At 39.5% G+C, this 13,319-nt stretch overlaps 1 pseudogene; it reads right to left on the reverse strand.

Annotated features, from left to right (window-relative positions):
• Nucleotides 1–11,145: 11,145 nt before the first annotated feature.
• Nucleotides 11,146–11,783, reverse strand: LOC103663899 (annotated as a pseudogene).
• Nucleotides 11,784–13,319: the final 1,536 nt, after the last annotated feature.

Here is a 13,319-nt window from a genome sequence, read left to right on the forward strand (position 1 = left end):
GCAAAACCTTAGTGGGAATACAGCTGATCTTCTCAGACATTTAAAACCAGCTTTGAAGACAAAGGTGCCAAAATGCTTTCCTTTGTATTGTCTGATCTTCACAATAACCAGGTACAGTGGTCCAAGCTGAAGTTATCATTCTTTACCATTTTACAAGAAGAAGTATCAGATTCTTCAAAGAAAATTACGATTGTGTTCGACAGAGCCACAGGCAAGGATTACTTCGCCTATTTTGCTTATTGAGAAAGCAATTAAGAAAATTTGCCTGATTTTATATACAATTGTCACAGTTGGGCTATAACTAGAATACAGACAATTCCCAACTTAAGACTGTTTGACCTATGATTTTTTTGACTTTTTGATGGTGAGAAAGCAATATGCATTCAATATAAACCATATTTCAAATTTTGAATTTGGATCTTTTCCTGGGCTAGTAACATGTGGCATGATACTCTTTCAAGTTGGTAGGCAGCGGTAGTGAACCACACAATCACGAGGGTAGGCAACCAATATGCTTAAAACCATTCTGTACCCATACAGTCATTCAGTTTTTCACTTTTAGTACAGTATTCAATAAATTATATGCGATATCGGCACTTTATTTTGAAACAGGCTTTGTGTTAGATGACTTTACCCAACTATAGGCTAATGGAAGTATTCTGAGCACTTTTAAGGTGGGCTAGGCTAAGCTATGATATTCGGTAGGTTAAGTGTATTAAATGCATTTGTGACTTAAATATTTATTAAACCCATCATAAATCAAGGAAGATCTGTATAGGTGTTCGGATTCTAATAATAGTCCACTGCCTCCTTGTGACATTTGGGGACAGGAGAATTTTGTAACTTTTGTGCTGGTGAGCTGAGGAATGGCCCAGCCAGCTCCCCAAACATGCAATGACTGTCTGGTAAGGCATTCAGAGAATCTGCATGCTTTATCTAGTGCTGAGAGGGCAGACATGCACTCAGCTTGGCATACTTACACTTCAGTTAATTTTCCTTCCAAATTTTGAGAGATAGCTAAAACCTGCCCAGGAAATTTTCTGTGATTGAACAGCATCTAGAAAAAAAAACTAAGCTTTTTAATTGTGAACCAGATGTTCACAGTGGTGTAAAGGAAGGACAAGTGGACTAGAAAGAAAGAGATGTTTTTTTGTTCATTTTTCTAGTCTCCCAACTAACTACAGCTTCAATTCATGGTTAATTCCCCCAAATACAGAATAACAGAGGCATATGTGTTCATGGTCTTGATGTAGCATTACTAAATAGGACTCTCACACAGGGACACGGGGAAAGCTTTTGCCCACAAGATGGGACATCACATCAACATGGTCTTTCCCACACTTCTGCAGTGTGGTTTCTCTGGGGACCCTCCTCCAGCCTATGCAGTTCCAGCTTCATGTTCACTCAGTTCTTTCCCTCTAACTTTACCTTGCTTCGACCCTTCCCTTTACTTACTTGGATATTTTCTATCTCTCCCACAGTATTCCTTGAAGACAGGGACCACGTCTCCTTTTTCTTTACTTACTTCCATAGTACAAGCATGGTATTTTCTTAATAAGGACTCAGTGCATTTTTATAAAGTAAAACAAAATATAACGATGACTACCATTTGTGGAGCAATGTGTGCCAGGCAGGCCACTAAGTGCTTTACCTATTTTATTTTATTTAATCCTTACAGCAATCCAGTGATGTGGTGACTTTGGTCTTGCTTTATGGAGGAGCAATAGAAGCTTTCGGAAGTTAAATAACTTGCCCAAGGACACATAATTAGTAAGCAGCAAAATTGGGACTCAATCCATATTTTTTCTGACGCAAACACAGAGCAACTTACACACTAATCTAGGGTGCTTCTTTGTACTATTTCACTATAAAATTAGAAGAGAAGAGGTGGAAGGGTGAGACAGAGCTAGACAAGCAGCCACTTGCACTAAGGAAGCTGGACCAGTTGAACTGCCAAGCAGAGTCCACATTCTTGATGTGTACCTGGGTATTAGAGGGTGGGCAGGTATCTGTGGGAAGGAACTCATTTCGGATGTTAAGCTAGTTCCCATCCTCTTTTAATACCAGACAAACAAACTGAAAGGGAGCTGCCCTGTGTTCAGTGTACTGAATGCTAATCCTATTTTCCCTGGGAGAAGAGAAGGAGTAGGAGATGCTTTCTACAAGTCCTTGCCTGGTTTTGCAGACAGAGAGCTGAGTCAGAGAGAGTTGGCTGAAATTGTGGAAAGACAGACTGGCGGCTGAACCCAGGGTGGTGCAGAGCTCTTGACAGTCAACCTTTCCCAGGAGCTGGGGAGCAGGATGCTCGTGTCACACAGTGAGAGCAGATATTTAGTAACTGTGGGAGGTGTACTGGTAGAAGGGGAATATGCCATTGTCACTTTGGAAATTCAAGGTCTTCAAGTTACTGAACAAATTATGGAAGTGAAAAAGCTAAAGATGGCACAAAGGGGGTGTGGTATAGTAGAATGAGCACTAGTTATGGACTTGGTAAAGTTGTGTCTTTGGATTTTAAACATCATGAATCTCAAACTTCATGAAGATGGATAATATCCTGAAATGTTAATTAATATGCTTTTGTTTCCAGAATTTGCTTTAATCTTTGTTCTTTCCCTCATTTAGTCAGCTAAGCATTCTTCATCATTGTCTTAGAGATGAACTGACAGCAGGAGAGAAAACAAAGAGAGTCAGTTGTTGGCTTCTGAGTTTAGCAATCCACCTGTTCTGACACATGAGATTTTGAAAGAATATATGGTACAATAATGATTTGAATGATAAAAATTTCCTACCTTTGAGATAAAGGATGGACTTCCAAGGCTGAGAAGAAAGAGATGGGGGAGACTTAGAGATCAGTTGGACAAAGAAGGAGGGGACATAGCCAGACAGACCAGGAGGACAGTATTGATTCAACATCCAGGGAATGCCCGGTGTCCATCTGAGTGTGCATTACCTGTAGCCAAGACCCAGGGACAGAGGCTAGTTCCTTCACATGTGAAGTCTTATGTTGCCTGTACTGAGGATCTATCACGAGGTTCTCTCTTTGACAGAAGTCAGTAACTAGCCCACTGATCATCTAGCAAGAGTGACAGAATTTATATCCTCACCCTTAGCCTTGTTCTGTTCCCATTCATCTTACCCTAGAATTGTCAACTCTTCCTCAGCTTCCTGGGACACTTGTATACCAATGAAATGGCACTGAGAGGGTTGGTGGTGTACGAGAAAAAACCTCCCACAGGTGGATTTAGGTGGCAATTAATTAAATCACCTAGGGATTTCTCTGTGTAATTGACAGTCTAAAATAACAGCAACAACAACAACAACAACAACAGGTTACCACCAACGACAGAATAATGGCCTCCAAAGATGTCCACATTCTGATGCCCAGAATCTGCGAATATGTCACTTTATATGGCAAAGGGGACTTTGCAGATGTGACCAGATTAAGAATCTTGAGATAAAAAGATTTCCCTGGATTTTCCTGATGGGTCCAATGTAATCACAAAGGTCCTTATAAGAGGAAGGTAGAGGGTCAGAGTCGTGACAACAGAAGAAGAGACTGAAGCAATGCAGGGCAGTGGACCAAGGACTGTGGTGGAAACTGGAAAAGCCAAGGAAATAGATTCTTCCCTAGAGCTTCCAGAAGGAAGCAGCTTGTTAGTAACACGGGATCTTGAACCCTTCTCTAGATCTACTGAAGTAGCTGGATTTGGGCCCAGATTTATTTATTTTAAAAAAGTTATCCCAGGTTGGGGTGCCTGGCTGGCTCAGTCGGTAGAGCATGCAACTCTCGATCTCAGGGTTGTGAGTTCGAGCCCCACACTGAATGTTGAGATTACTTAAAAATGAAATCTTAAAAAGAAAGTTATCCCGGTTTATTCTGATACAGCCAGCCTATAGGAGCCCATGCACAGCACGTCGAAAAATATTGACTCTAAACTGACAAATCACTCCCCACTATCACATTCAGAAATTCTAATAACCGGGGGCGCCTGGGCGGCATAGCGGTTAAGCGTCTGCCTTCGGCTCAGGGCGTGATCCCGGCGTTATGGGATCCAGCCCCACATCAGGCTCCTCCGCTATGAGCCTGCTTCTTCCTCTCCCACTCCCCCTGCTTGTGTTCCCTCTCTCGCTGGCTGTCTCTATCTCTGTCGAATAAATAAATAAAATCTTTAAAAAAAAAAAAAAAGAAATTCTAATAACTTTTACCACATAAACACCAAGCAGTCATTCAGTTTCACAAGAATACCTAAAGGGATTATGATCTCGTCATCTTTTGAATAATAATAACAGCTTCCATCTAGTGAGCATATTCTAAGACAATCAATATGCTAATATTTTAAATAGTAAATATTTTTATGCATTATCACATTTAATCTTGGAGCAAACTTATAAAATAATGATTAAGATTATAATCTATAACAGAAAAAAAAGACCTAGACAAGTTAACTGTAACTGGATGGGAAGGGTGGAAGAATGGAACTACTGTTTTGAATGAGATGGGGGAGGAGCAGCCTGGACCTCTCACACCAGTTCTGTTTTCCTACTAAGGCACAGAAATGAGGCTGCCCTTCCATATAAGCATTCCTCCTTTCAGTATTCAGGAGACCTCCTGGCATTTCAACTGGGCCTTAGAACATACCAGGCAAACAAAAGCTTTTTCCATACAGGGCAAGTTGGATGGGGCTGAGCAAAATACAGGTTCCAAAGAGTTGTTCCTCTTACAGGACAGAGAGGAGCACTCTGCTGGTGTTTCGGTAGAGGTCTTCATAAGGACGTACTGAGGATAACTAACACAGCTCTATGGCATGGATGATTTACAACCCTGTGCAACTGTGATCCCACGATCTGCATTAAGGATTGAGCTCCCACCTTGTGATGGATGATGATTCCCTATTGGTAGCTGATGAGTCTTGGCACTGATTCTACTGCTCTGTCCTGGTTCCTCCTGGCATATTGAGCCCCAGGCAGTCTGGGCTCCACCAACCCCCTCCCCTGACATTACCTTTCCTCCACACCTGAACCTCTCTATCCCATGAAATTTTTATGTGGTCTTAGGGGGTGGTGCAGTGCGACTCCTACTTTATGTTTCCAAACTTTATGTTCTAATTCCTTCCAGACATTCTAGCCTTTGATTCTAAAAGCCAGACTTCACGTACTCAAAACCCTTTTTCTCAAACTACTCTCTTAATCCTTTTTTTAAAAATCCAGGCAGTCTAGGCTGGCAGTGAGAGCATGATGTAGAAGGGCATGTGCAAAAGGGAAAAAAGAGCTATCTACACAATATTGCAAAATATTACTCGTTTTCATAACCACAGTTCCCAGGGTAATACAGGCAATAGAGATGAAGCCAGGAGCCATACCCACGTCTCTGTGATGTCCAAGTCTCTATGACATCCAGGACATCATTAGACAGGTCTGACTAGTAAGCCCAACTCTAAATCCCAGCAAATTCTACCCGAAGGTCCTAGTTCTGGGCTTATGGAGCAGATAAACTCCTCCTCTCTCAGGTTAGTTGTTCGGGTACTTGAAGATAATAATTTTGGCACCTGAGTTTTCTCAGCTAATTCCGCCCCCCCCAAACTTCTTCTACTCTTCTTCATAGTCGTGATGTTTCCATTTTTCATTATCTTGGACCTTCTTTTAGATATGCACAAGTTTTTGTGTGTCCCTCCTGACTTGTGACTTTCCTAAATAGGCTGTCTCATTCCAACCAGGAATTTCAACCAGGTCCAAAATCAATTACAGAAACTTTTCCAATCTCTTTGTTCCTGGCACCACACTCCTAAAGCAAAGGATGTTTGCACCCTGCAACACGTGTGCAGATTTCTACTGCACCTGTCTATGTAATAGCTGCAAGCTCAGAGAAAATATCTGCGGCCAATTTAGGGTAATCCTCAGTCTCTCCCTAGAACTCAAAGAGCACACAGGTGGCCAAAACATCCAAGACCCATAACAAGACTAGGAAAATGTTTCTTTTAACATATTATATAATGATATGTCTAGTGGTAGAGTGAATCTTAGGTCCCCACAGGTGAGCCTGTTTCAGAAACCCCAGCCTGGACGGCAGCAAAGCATGGGTGGGCATGTTTGTAAAATGATGTAGTGAAAAGAGTAGGAGTCTGCAGCTGACTCTGCAAGTAACTTGCTCTGGGACCCTGAACAACCATTTTTTTCTCTCTTGATTTTATTTTTCCCACTTGCGTAACAGTAGCATTAGACTTGAGTGGTTTTCAAATGTATTTGTTTATGTGCTTTGATCAGAAAAACATTTCTGTATATGAAATTTATGTATATTTTATGTATAAATCATATATAGAGAGGAACAACTCTGCTTGCAGTTTGTTTGGTTTTCCAAACTGGAAAGATTGCCAGGGAGGAAGGAGAAAAAGAGAGAGGAAAGGGAGCAGGGAGAGAGAAAAGGAAAGGTAAATTCAAATGCTCTTTCTAGCTTTGAAGTTCTACTACATTTATTTAAAATGGTGCCAAATCATCAACGACTCTGGGACTGGACTTAGGTCAATCTTGAAATCTAAATGTTTGTATAGCAGGCTGTATTTTCATTAGTTCTATTCAGATTTTCCTGAGTTTTGTAATCCAAATTTTTTCTGCTAATACAAACAGCAATAATGGAAGGGAACATAATTTCCTACACCTGGGCCTAAAGAACCGGAGGAACAGCGAGCTTTTGGCGCCCTCTTGTGTCCATAATTAGTGATCACAACAGCCAACCCCGCTAAGTGTTAGGGACGGCTATTAAGGCCCAAGGCAGTAGAGTAAAATATGTGGAACAAAGAAGTTGAGGTGGTGATAAGGGTTTGTCAACATTTATACAGATCTGCTCTAATTGAATACATCTTCTACAAACAAGAATGCCCTACAAAGAAAACTTTTCTCCTCTTTACCTAAATACTACACACTTTTTGAGAGAGAAAGTTGATCACCTTTAGGTGTTTCTTTAGTTCACCATAATGACCTCTTCTCTGCATAATTGGAGCAGGTAAGATGACACATTCTAACATCAGGTGTCTGTTGTATTCTCAACTGCCCCTCATTAGCTATATAAGTCTGGGTAAATCAATTCACCTTCTCTCCTAAGCACCTCTGTAGCCAATTACCAATGAATGGGAATACACTTAGGCATAATTGCTTCATCTATGATTGAACTAAGCAAATCCACTTCTCCAAAGTTAGAATTGGAGATCTAAGCCACAAAAGGGAGAACAGACAATTTGGACTTCATCAAAATTAAAAACTTATGTATCAAAGCACACTATCAAATAAGTGACAAGGCCTAATAAATGGGAGATGATATTTGTAAATCGTATAGTCTATTCTTGTTATTTGTGTTACATTCTAAAAGTCGCTGCAACCACTGAATTAGCAAAAACTGAAGCACTGCTCCTAGGAATATATACAGACCAGGGATATAGAGAGAGAAGGGACATAATCACATAGATTGTAGTCTTCAATCCTAAAAATTCATCCTGGCATTCTTTTTTTTTTTTTCAACAAGGTTCAGAAGAGTTAAGGAACTTACCTTAGAGCACACTACCCATGGATGCCAGTGTTGGGATTCGAACCCATCCAAGAGGCTTCAGAGCTGGACTTCTTGGATTACATTGCACTGCCCAGCCATCTCCATCCTCTGGTCATCTCTGTGTGACAGCTGGAACAAGAAGGTAGAGTGACACTATGTTTCACCTCAGCTGGGAATGTGTGCCTCAGGCAACTAAATTTTTCACTGTTCTGCATGTCTTCAAATGATGACAAACCATATTGATTTTTGAGTCATAAACAAATTTTAGCAGGTAGGCAAATTCAGAAATATAGAATCTATAAATAATGAGAATCAACTCTATCTGATAAGGGACCAATACCCAGAAAATACAAAGAACTGTTACACTCAATAACAGAAAGTTACACAAATAATTTTTTTTTAATGGGCAGTGAATTTAAATAGATGTTTCTTCAAAGAAGTACATTAATCAAGTACAAATGGATGTCAGGTACATTAAAAAGGTCCTGAATGTTGGTGGCATTGCAGCCACTATGGAAAACAGTATGGAGGATCCTTAAAAAATTAAAAATAGAACTACCATATGATCCAGCAATCCCACTTCTGGGAATATATCCTAAGGGAACAAAAATACCAACTTGAAAGATACCTGCCCTTCCATGTCCACAGCAGTATTATTTATAACAGCCAAGACATGAAAACAATCTTAAGGTCCACTGATGGATGAATGGATAAAGAAGCGGTGGTATATATACAAAACGGAATATTATTCAGCCATAAAAATGAGAAAATTATGCCATCTGTGGCAACATAGATGGACCTTGAGGGCATTATGCTACGTGAAATAAGTCAGACAGAAAAAGACAAACAGTATGATCTTTCATACATGTGAAATCTAAAAAAAAAAAAAAAAAAAAAAAAAAAAAAAAAAAACCCAAACTCAAAAAACAACAATTAAACTCCTAGAAAAAGGGGATCATATTTGTATTTAATCACAGTTCTCATCACAAGGAAAAATCTCTCTTTTCTTTCTTCTTCTTTAATTTTGCTTGCTTTTTATTGTATCTATATGAGATAATGGATGCTAACTAAAGTTATAGTGGTAATCATTTCACTATATATGTAAGTTGAACTATTATGCTGTGTATCTGAAACTTATACAATGATGTATGTGCATTATATCTCAATAAAACTGGAGGAGAAATTGCATTTGATTTCTTCAGTCATTAGGGAAATATAAATCACAACCACTGAGATAACATTTTCACTATGTTTTGACTTACTAGGGTCGTTACAATTTTTTTAAAAAAAGAAAGAAAACAGCAAGTTTTGGCAAAGATGTGGAGAAATTAGAGGCCTAGTATGTTGCTGGTAGGATTGTAAAATGGTACAGCCATTGTGGAAAACAGTTTGGCAGCTCCTCAGAATGTAAAACATAGAATTTTACCATATGACCCAGCAATCCCACCCCTATGATATGCTTGAAAGAATCTGAAAGGAGTATCCACACAAAACTTGTAGCACTATTCACAAAAGCCAAAAAGCAGAGACAACCCAAATGTCCATCAACAGATGAACGGATAAACAAACTGAGGTATATTCATACAATGGAAATTATTTAGCATAAAAAGGAATGGAATACTGAAACATGCTGCAACAAAAAACCACATTTTGTTAAGTGAAAGAAAAGGTCACATATTGTATTATTCCATTTATATAAAACATGCAGGATGTGTAAATCCACAGACAGAAGTCAGGTTAGCAATTATCAGGGCCTGGGGGCAGAGGGATGGGAAGTGACTTCTTAATGGGTAAAGGGTTTACTTTGGAGGTGATAAAAATACTTTGGAACTAAATAGAGGTGATGGTTTCACAACATTGTGAAAGTACTAAAGGCCATTGAATTGTACAGTCTAAAATGGTTAATTTTATGTTATTTGAATATTACCTCATTAAAAAATTAGTCTTTGACAAAGGAGGAATTAATATACAATGGGAAAAAGGCTGTCTCTTCAACATACGGTGTTGGGAAAACTAGACTGCAACATGCAAAAGAATGAAACTGGACCACTTTCATACACCATACACAAAAATTAATTCAAAATGCATTAAATACATAAATGTGAGACCTGAAACCATAAAAATCCTTGAAGAGAGCACAGGCAGTAATCTTTCTGACATCAGCCACAGCAACATTTTTCTAGATAAGTCTCCTGAGGCAAGGGAAATAGAAGCAAAAATAAACTATTGGGACTATATCAAAATTAAAAAAAAATTCTGCATAAAGAAGGAAACAAACAACAAAACTAAAAAGGAACCTGCTGAATGGGAGAAGATATTTGCAGATGACATATCCAACAAAGAGTTAGTATCCAAAATATACAAATACATACATATATATGTATGTATTTATATATATTATATATATATAAAACATATATATATATATAATTTTTGCATCACTCATCATCAGGGAAATACAAATCAAAACTACAGTGAGATACCATCTCACACCTGTCAGAATGGCCAAAATCAACAACACAGAAAACAACAAGTGTTGGCAAGGATGTGGAGAAGAGGGAACACTTGTGCACTATTGGTGGGAATGCAAACTGGTGCAGCTACTCTAGAAAACAGTATGGAGGTTCCTCAAAAGATAAAAATATAACTATCCAGCAATTGCACTACTGGGTATTTACCCAAAGAAAACAAAAACACTAATTCAAAGGGATACATGTACCTCTATGTTTATAGCAGCATTATTTACAGTAGCCAAACTGTGGAAGCACCCGAATGTCCACTAGATGAATGGATAAAAAAGATGTGATTGAGATATATATACATATATATGGAATATTATTCAGCTATAAAAAAGAATGAAATCTTGCCATTTGCAGCAACATGGATAGAGCCTGAAAGTATAATGTTACGTGAAATAAGTCAGTCGGAAAGACAAATACCATATGATTTCATTTATATGTGGAATTTTAGAAACAAAAGAAGAGAATAAAGGAAAAAGAGAGAGAGAGAGAGAGAGAGAGACAACCCAAAAAACAGACTCTTAACTATAGAGAACTGATGGTAACCAGAGGGGAGATGGGTGGGGATGCAGGAAATAGGGGATGGCGATAAAAGAGAACACTTACCATGATGAAATAAAATAAAATAAAATCAAAAGATAAAAAATGGATCACCAAAAGTTTAAGAATTGAAAACGAAAGTAAGATCTTTTTCTTTGTCAAGATCTGTCTCATCAGAGACATGTCATCTCAGAAACAATCAAATGGCCATCTACGGCCTACCAAGTAGACAGAGGAGCAGAAAGAAAGCTGTTCTGCAGAGAAGTGGAGAAGAAAGAAGTATAATCTGTGGGCAGGAGCATAAAATCAGGATGGAGACAGAAAACATGGTATTTCAGACTCCAGTTTCAACTCTCTTATTCCTGCTTGTGGATTTCTTGAGGTACCTCCTAATCCTCACAATGAACTTTTTTCTTAAACCAGTTTTTATCCTACAACTTGTAATCAAAAGTGTACTATCTAATGCACAAAGCCAGCAGAAGGATCAGGTTTTGGGTTTTTTTGTTTTGTTTTGTTTTTTGGTAGCACTAGGGTTTATTAAGCCGTACCTTAGTACAGGTGCTGGGGCTTGTCCATGGTGCTTTTGATGTATAAAGCCTAGACGTTCTGCCCATTCTTCTTGAGCAATGACTCCAGGAAACTGACAAGCTAAGTGGATGTTGTACACAAGCTCATCATCTGTCATCTGCTGTGGCCAATGGCCACTGCCATACACAGCAACTTCTTCATCTGGAAGTTGATGGTGGACTTCACTTCATCCACTTTGGCCACCATGTTCTCATTGTGGGTCAGTAAGGAAGGGAACTTGCCAGCCTTATTGAGGCCTGGGCTGATTTGTGGGATCTGCTTGATCAGAGATTCTGAAGCCAAAAAGGCATCATACTGCTTGGCCGGCTTCTTGACTAATTTTTTATCGTTGTTGAGTTTCCTCAGTGCTTCAATGTCCATGTGGGAAATATCCACAGCCTTGGCCTCATCACAGTCCTGCTGGTCCCCCCAAAAACATAGGGGGAACTTGGAGTGGGGAGTGGACTTTAGCCTGACTGTGCCCGAGAAGTGTTTGTTCTTCTGACTGTCATAGTTGTTCGAGCTGATCTGCAGCTCCACCATCTCCAAAACCTACCTGCGCCTGTGCTGGCTGCTGGGCAGGACTTCCTGCACCACCTCGTACAGGGTGGCTTAGGAGACTTTGCTGCTCGTGGAGCCTCCTACCGCAATAACCGGAAAAGAAAGCCAGCTGAAGGGTCACTTCTGCCATGAATTTTGAAGTTTATTATAGAAATAATGACTCGTTAGATTAGAAAATACCTCAGTGGTCCCTCTCAATTAGACCCAATCCCTATACTATCTTTTCCAAATTATCAGCAGACTCTGCTTAAAGAACTCTAATTATGGAGACTTTATTGTCTCCAAAGGCAGACAATTTCATATTTGAACAATTCTGCCTATTAGAAAATTACTCTGTGCAAGTGGGCAGAAATCTATTCACCCAAAATATTATAACATCTGGGATCATTTGCAAAAATCATGGTATCCCTTTCCCTATAACAGCTATATAGCAGGTTGAAGACAATGACCATTGTCCTTCCTCTTGCTCCCCTTGTGTCTTAACACACACGTACGCACACATGCGCGCATGCATACATACACACATTGTCTTCTCCCTAAAAAATATAATTTCCTTGCTCAATTCTCTGACAAGAAGCTTAGAGCAGTTAAAATGACATGTTTAATGTCGGACTTGGATTTGATTTCAACTCTGCCTTTGTTGGATGTGTAGCTCTGGACAACTCAGTTATCTCAGAGTCTTAGGTCCCTCACATATGAACTGAGCATAATAAAAGTGTTCAACACAAAAGAGTATTGTGAGGATTGAATGAAATGATTCATGTAAAGAACAGACCATGCGCGTGCGCACGCACACACACACAGAATGCAGCACAGCATCTGTCCCTGGTAGGCATTCAGTAAATAGGAGCCGTTATTATCTTATTAATAATACTATTGATACTGGTTATTATGATTGCCCTTATCTAGAAATCTGGTCTTATTTGACCAATGCAATCAAACCGTTATATACAATGACATCAGATTAGTAGTTGTGTGTGCTTACTATAATACCAGGCGCCGCAGAATTGGTAGATTATCTCCCTCTCCAGAGGAAGGGGAGACACAGATCAAGTAGCTTGTCCACAGTCACACAGCTAGTAGGTAGCAGAGCAAGAATCCTAATCCAATAATTCCTACCCAGACACCGTTGCAACATGCCAGTTATGCCGTCATAGCTCGTTAATTATCCACAAGGTGGTGCTCAACAGTAGGCAGTGGCTTTTTCTGCTAAACCCTCTCAAGCAGTCAGATCAGCATTCAAAATGAGGCCCCATGGGGGTGAGTCAGCGTTTCTAATGGAGGCATTTTCTTACAAAGCAACACTTCGAGCCAGGATTTAAGGAGAGCACATAAGTCATGGGGATGTAACATATAGGATGGTGACTATAGTTAATGATACTATACTGCATATTTCAAACTTGCCAAGAGAGTAGAACTTAAGTAAACTAATAATGACAAGAGTACATAGGAGGTGGGGTCAGTAGCACAAATTTAGGGCACAAGAGAAACACTTAAATGCCTGAAGAAAATATGAGTGAAAAACTTTTATGAGTATGACCCAAAACATAAGAAACTCCCTACAACTAACTTCCCTACGTCTGGTCCCATTACAC

This window comes from Ursus maritimus, unplaced genomic scaffold (genome assembly GCF_017311325.1).
Source record: "Ursus maritimus isolate PB19 unplaced genomic scaffold, ASM1731132v1 scaffold_5, whole genome shotgun sequence".
NCBI lineage: Eukaryota > Metazoa > Chordata > Mammalia > Carnivora > Ursidae > Ursus > Ursus maritimus.